Raw genomic sequence first — 6718 nt, 5'->3', positions numbered from 1 at the left:
GGGTGATCCTGTCTCAAAAAGACCAGAAAAAAAAAAAAAAAAAAAGGAAAAAGAAAAAAGAAAAAAAGGACGGAGGCGTTGTGGGGAAGGGAGCTATGTAGAAAAAAATAAAGCAGAAAATGAAGGGTTTTTTGGTCCTCCAGCCCAGGACTAGGAAGGAGGAAGGACAGGATGGGACCTGGAGAGGGACCGGATTCCCCCAGGGCTCCGGGGCTGCTAGCTCCTGGCTGGACCTCGGATGGACAGTGATGAAACACAAGCTGCACTTACTTTCGGAGGGGAAATGCTGAGGCATGTCGATCTTGTAAACCTCTTTGGCATAGTACTCCTCCTCACTCCTCTCTCGCTCGCAGGCGGCCGCCCTCCGTGTCGCCTTCTCCTGAAGCAAGTCCCGGGTGCTGTTGTAGATGGAGATCACCTCCGGGGGGGACCTCGTCCGGCTCGGGGTAGTCTTCCGGGGGACTGGTGAGCTTCAGCTTGCTCAGGATCTGCCCGCGGATGGCCTCGATCCTCTTGCGCATGAACTGGTCCATGTCGAGAGTGCTGCAGGTAGACAGGCTGAGCGCCACTGGGACCAGACGCAGGAGCAGAAAGGCGCTCAGCACGCAGTAGTGCATGTTGGTGAAAGGTGGAAACTTGTTTTTTAAGTCAGAAAAAAAATTAAAAATAAACCAGTAATTCTCAAAGCAGGTCAGGCAGAGAGTTGGTTTTAATATGAAACTTTTGCAAAGCAATCAAAAGTCGATGCCCGATAGAAAAAATGTGTCTTGCTTGGCTTCCTTTAAAAAAGAAAATGCGAGTCGCTCCCAGCGTGTAAATATTAATATGCGATGCGCAAGGGGGAACTCTGACTTTAAGAGCAGCTTTCCCCCTTCAGGTGGATGGAGGGGACACGAGTGGCTCCGAAGCACAAATAAAGTTATGAGGAGATGGAGTTCAGTGTGTCGGGCTCAGTGCGGAGTGGCGGGCGGATCTGAACTCGGCTCCTCCGGCCAGCAGGAAAGAGACGGAAAGGCCCCGGGCTGGCGGCGGGGAAAGAGACGGAAAGGTCCCGGGCTGGCGGCGGGCGCAGGGACGCCGGACGCCGGGCTGTCACCGGGGACGTGCGGTACCCGCGGCCCGGCCGGCCTTCCCTGCGGCGCAGAGCGGGGCGCAGCGCACACGTGTGTGGACGAGCGTGTGGATGTGCGTGGATGTGCCCGTGCGCGCGCGTGCCTGTATGCGCGCTGACGGCGAGCCCGGCGCGCCGCGGGGCGGCAGATGCTTCGGGCCCGAGCGTGGGGACTTGCACCCGGATCCGCGGACACCCGCGCGGGCAGCGGCGATCCCGCTCCTCCCTGCGCCTCCCGGCCGGCCGCAGTGGCCTACGGCCCGCTGGGTCCCCGCACGCCGCCGCGGACGCGGCCGGCTCCCTCCTGCCGAGCCTCCTCCTCCCGGCCGCAGCCACCGGCGACAGAGGACGGTCACCTCCGAGGTCGCTCGCACGCCCTGCGGACCGCCACCGCCTCCGGCTGCCGGGCTTGACTCCAGAGGGGGCAGCGAGGGCTCCCCAGGACTCGCACCCTTTCCCAGCCTCTCCGGGCTTCCTGCCCGCTTGCACCTTCTCGCTTAGGGTAAGTGGTACTTGCGACCCTAAGACCAGCCTCTGCCGCTACCTCTCCTCCCTTAGCAGGCGCCGGGTGGGTGCCAGAGACCGTTATCCTGCTCTCTATCCCTGCAGCCTGAACTGGGGCTCCGCTCCACCTCTCTCTCTCTCTCTCTCTCTCTCTCTCTCTCTCTCTCTCTCTCTCTCTCCTGCCCCGCCCCGCCCCCCCCCGTCTAGTCCGCAGCTTCAGAGCTCCGCTCTCAGCAAACCTGCTGCTGCCAGTAGATAACACGCTGATCTTGCCTGGAGGAGAGGTTTATAAGTTCTCTGCAAACCACGTGTTTGCCTTCAACAGAGTGACGTGCTAGGATTAGAGTCAGAAGTCCTCTGGTTACTAAGACCACGAGCTCTCCCAACCGTGGAGGGGGGTGTGGAAACCAGGACGGTGGGCGGGGGTGGGTGGAGAGGGCGACAGGCACTTACAGCATTGCTGTAAGGTTTGCAGAAGGGCAAGTTGTTAAGAGTCCCCTTTCGACACAGTGGGGTGTATTTGCAGCCTCCCAGATGGAGTCACTGGCTCTAGGGTGGAAGTTTTCTCCCTTCTGTATCCACTCCCTCCTCCATGGAGTAGAGAAGACTTGCCTTCCAATCTGAGAGTCCTGACCCAACTTTTCAATTCTCTGCAAGGTTGCTTTTTATTAGTTTGTTTACACTTCCGCCTTCCGCTCTGTTTGTCTGAGAGCTGGTGGAAAACATCCCTGTCCTTTTCACCCAAAGCATGGTGTTTATTTTACGGCTTTGAATGAATGGGCAAATAAACGAACAAATGGTCACCTTCTGAATGTGCTGCACTGGCCAGTTCCTGTGTGGCTTTCTCCTCACGCTGCTCCTAAACGAGGAGGCATGCACCCTCTTCGTTCTGTCCACAGCACACATCCAGGAAAGCACGATTTTTAGAGTTTGATGTCTACTGTTACACACTGCTCATCACTTGACTGTTTTCTACACCAGCCTGTCCAAAGTAGATGACTGTAAGTATCATTCTGGCCACTGTTCACCTTCTGGTCACTGTTTACCTTTAGTCAGTCAAAGTCAGCATTTTGATTTAGCATGACTCGGTGGCCATACTGACTAGACAGATAATGTAAACTGGAAACTGTTTTGTATGCCTCCCAATTCAAGACTTCTGTATCATTCCCTGGCTTACATACTTCCTAGTTCAAAAGACTTCCTTCCGTAATTTATATTTTAGATGTGTATGGGGCCTATGTTATTGAGTGGCTAGATAAAGTTAGTAAAAGTTGTAATACAGCATGTACAATAATTAAATAATATTACCTGTATTTCACAGACATGGAGCCAGAGACAGTAGGTGAAATACAGTACTTTAGAGAAGAGCAGTAGTCCTGGGCTTCCAAGGGAGGAGCCACTAAGTACTCCTGCTCCACACTTCTAAGAAATGCTGGTCCCAGAGCATGTTCCCCACAAGCAGACTTTGGAGTCAAGTAAGTTTGGGAAATGTGGGATACTCTGTTGTCCCCTTACAGAATCAAAATTCCCGTTGTCACGTTCAACGTTCTGAGAATTCTGCAGAAAACTTTTTACTTTTCTCTCATTTTCTCACCCTCCTTGAACACAGAATTTCTCTATTCACTTGCCCTGTAAAACTCTGGAATGAATGAATTATTCCAATATGCACCTAAATGTTTCTGAAAACTATGTAAAAATCTGCATCCTTGGCAGGCTTTCCTCAAGGTCAGCTCCAGACTGAAGCAGCTCAGCAGGGCTTAGACAACCACCTAACATTCTAACAGGCGAAGGAGGATTAATTAAGCATGCCCCGGGGCTGGTTGTTTCATCAGGTGAAATCATCCCCTGGGTTCTATGAGCCCAGTTCATTTAGCTGCATAGAGGGGACAGGGAGATTTTTGTGTCTGAGGCAATTAGGAGCCACACAGTAGAACTACTGTGGGCCGTTGTCACTTTGGAATACAGTGGCTTTCAAAGCCAGCAGGCAGCATAAGCCACTGAGCACACAGGTGGGGCTTCCCGTGTACTCAGTGAGCATCTCTACCAGGTGTGGAGACTCACCTGGGGATACAGGCACAGGTGTACCCTAGGCTGTACAGATGCAGATGAGGATGTGGGCAGGGCAGCAACAGGCTCTCTGTGCTGTCAGGAAAACATGGACTCCACACATGGTGACAAGCACCCCTTCCCAACACAAACATCCATGTTCTTGTCCACAGTAGGTGGTGGAACACTGACAGCTTAAGACCCCTTAGGCCCAAGACCCAACCTCTTCCTAAGAGGTGACTTCAGTTTCCCCAAAGTCCAGGAGAGTAAACATACCTTCTGGCATGAGGAAGCATAGTGACTAACCAGCATGTGAGAAGCCCCTCCTGTCTCACAAGAGAGTGGTACTTCTAGGACTGTAAGAGCTCCCTTCTGGTTATCACAAATGAATCCTGTCTTGCATTAAAAAGCAACTTGAAGGCCTTTGTATCCCTATTCAAGAAACCAAACTTTCACTACATTTATTAAAGATCACATATGCTTGGAATTCTGTAGTCTGTACAGAAGATGAGCCATCTTGTCAACCTCAGTGCTCAAAAGGGCCGGCTTTGCAGGCAAAGTTGTCCAACTTCTAATTCCTGTCATTTTGTAAGCCTAACAAAATTACTCAGAGGCTGTTAGTTTCTACAACTATGCAAATGGGAATATGTACATAAGATTATTGGGAGAATTAAATTATGCCATGCACAGAAAGTACAAATAGCAAACTAGTAGCTAATATGTGCTCAATACAAGCGAGTTGCCACTGTCCTATCCTGACCTTTCTGCATGTCTGTCAGGGAACTTGGAGCCAAACATATCTACATCTGCTCTGTGCTCTTCATCAAGCAGAAATACAATGCAATCTGGGAAGAGCCTGGTGAGAATTTGCTCCATAGTGATGTCTTCCAGCAGTCTCTGTACACCTGCTCACCATTTAAAATCTTATGGTATTACCCTCCCCCTGCCCCCAAGTAATTGTACAAGGAGCAGGCAAGAACACACACTTTGGGTGAATTACAATGCTAACTGTCTATCAAAGTTCAGTTAAGTGTTTGACATTAGGGTCAGGGTCTCTTGAAATGAAATTCTTGGTTTCCAGACCAGAGAGGTCAAGGGCTAGCTAGGCCAAAGCTGTTTCAATCAACAGCCCTGTCTACTCATTAATGGGTCTATTACTCACTTCAGTGATGTGGAGTTCCTACAAAACAAAACTGCTCATTCCTGTCCTGGAGTCTGCCCACTGTGTCACAGCAACCCTTTGACGTGGTATCTCCTTCCCTACCCTCACTAAAGAATAACTCATTTGTAACAATTTTGTGAGCTTTTGCAATGGTTTCTAGGATTAAGAGCAAAACAGAAAAGGACAATATATGAAGCTATGGAAATGGGTCTTTTTAAAAATCTTCAAATTGTAACAATAAATGCAAAATAACCTTTTAATAGGAAAAATACACAAAAGCCTTTCATATTTGTTCTAAATTTATATTCGTGTGTGTGTGTGTGTGTGTGTATACACGCCTCAGTGTACCCATGGAGGCCAGAGGACAACGTATGAGTCATTTCTCTCCTACCACGTGGGACCTGGGGAGCAAACTCAGCCTGTCACCCCTTTTCCTGAAGAGCCATTCCACTGCCCTGTAATTTTCTTTGATGCCACAATTCAAAAACAATGCTTGGTCAGTATCAGTTTTTCTGCATGACCTGTAACACTTCCATAGCTAGTTTCACTATGGACTAACAAGCACTCTGTAGAATAGTAACAGTAACATCAGTTGAGGAGATGGCTCTGTCAATGAATGTTTTGCTGTGTAAGAAGGAGGACCTGAGTTTGATCTCTGGTGCATACATGAAAGCTGGACCTGGCAGTGCATACTTATAACCCCAGTGCTGGGGAGGTGGGAGGACCCCTAGGGCTTGCTAGCCAACCAACCCCATCAGTGAGCTCCAGGTTCAGTAAAAGACCCTGTTTTTAAAAATAAGATTGGGGGCGGGGGAGCCTGGAGAGATGGCTCAGCAGATAAGCACACTGGCTGCTCTTGCAGAGGTCCTGGGTTCAGTTTCCAGCACCCACATGGCAGCTACGAATCATCCATAGCTCCAGGTCCATAGCTCCAGCTCTCGGGCATCTGACACCTTCTTCTGACCTCCATGAGCACTGTATGACACGGGTGCACTTACATGCATGCAGGCCATACACTCAGAATAAAAAAATAAAAATAATAAAATTCTTAAAAATAAGATGGGAGCGACTGCAAAAAACCCCTGACATCAACCTCTGGCCTTCACACAGCAAGTACACATGGTTGTACATACACAAAGTAATAATAATCATCTATTACTTCTTGGTTTTTTTTATCTGTGGATTGACCTCAGAACTGACTGAGGAAATAACAGAGCCCGGGGACAGTGAGGGATGAGGAAAGATAAGGGCTTAAGGATGTCAGAGGTGGCCGAAGACAGCAGTAAGTTCAAAGAGGTAAGAACAGGAAAGAGCAAAGCCCAGGGAGCCATAGAGATACAGCCAGCATTCTGTAATGACCAGTATGTGTGGCTCTGGGGCCACTAGCACCTCTAGTCAGCTCTGGGACAGTTCCAAGAGGGCAACTCCCAGGAGCCTGGGCTAGGTCATCCCGTGTTTCCTGACGTTTACTGACAACCTCCAGTTTCTTATTCCTGGTGGAATTTACCCACTAAAATAGCATTTAACAACTGATGTAAGCAAAAGGCAAGGGGGCAGCTGTCAGGCAGCATGGCAGTGCGGACACAGCCTTCATAGAGTGCTCATGTGACGCCGTGGCAGTGCAGACACACCGTGGGCAGCAACAGAAGCTAGACTACTGCCCCTCTTGGCACCAGCTCTGTGGGCCACAGGACGCTGCACAGAGGAAGACACCAGGACCAAGGTACTGGGGAGAGAGAGAAGTATCTGGATCAAGCAGAAGTAAAAATAAAAGGGAAGGAAAAAATAAAATGGCACATGAAGAGGATGTATGAATACTCTTACAACTGGCCCGCCTATAGCATGTTAATGCTTTTATGTGTGTGTGCATGTTCATGAGCATGTAGGTGTACATG

General features: G+C 49.7%; 1 pseudogene; it reads right to left on the bottom strand.

The window, feature by feature from the left end:
• The window catches only part of LOC103728866, a 17782-nt pseudogene extending 16768 nt beyond the window's left edge, over positions 1-1014 (bottom strand).
• Positions 1015-6718: the final 5704 nt, after the last annotated feature.

This window comes from Nannospalax galili, unplaced genomic scaffold (assembly GCF_000622305.1).
Source record: "Nannospalax galili isolate Female #2095 unplaced genomic scaffold, S.galili_v1.0 scaffold2232, whole genome shotgun sequence".
Taxonomy (NCBI): domain Eukaryota; kingdom Metazoa; phylum Chordata; class Mammalia; order Rodentia; family Spalacidae; genus Nannospalax; species Nannospalax galili.
This window is presented reverse-complemented; position numbering and strand designations above follow the sequence as displayed.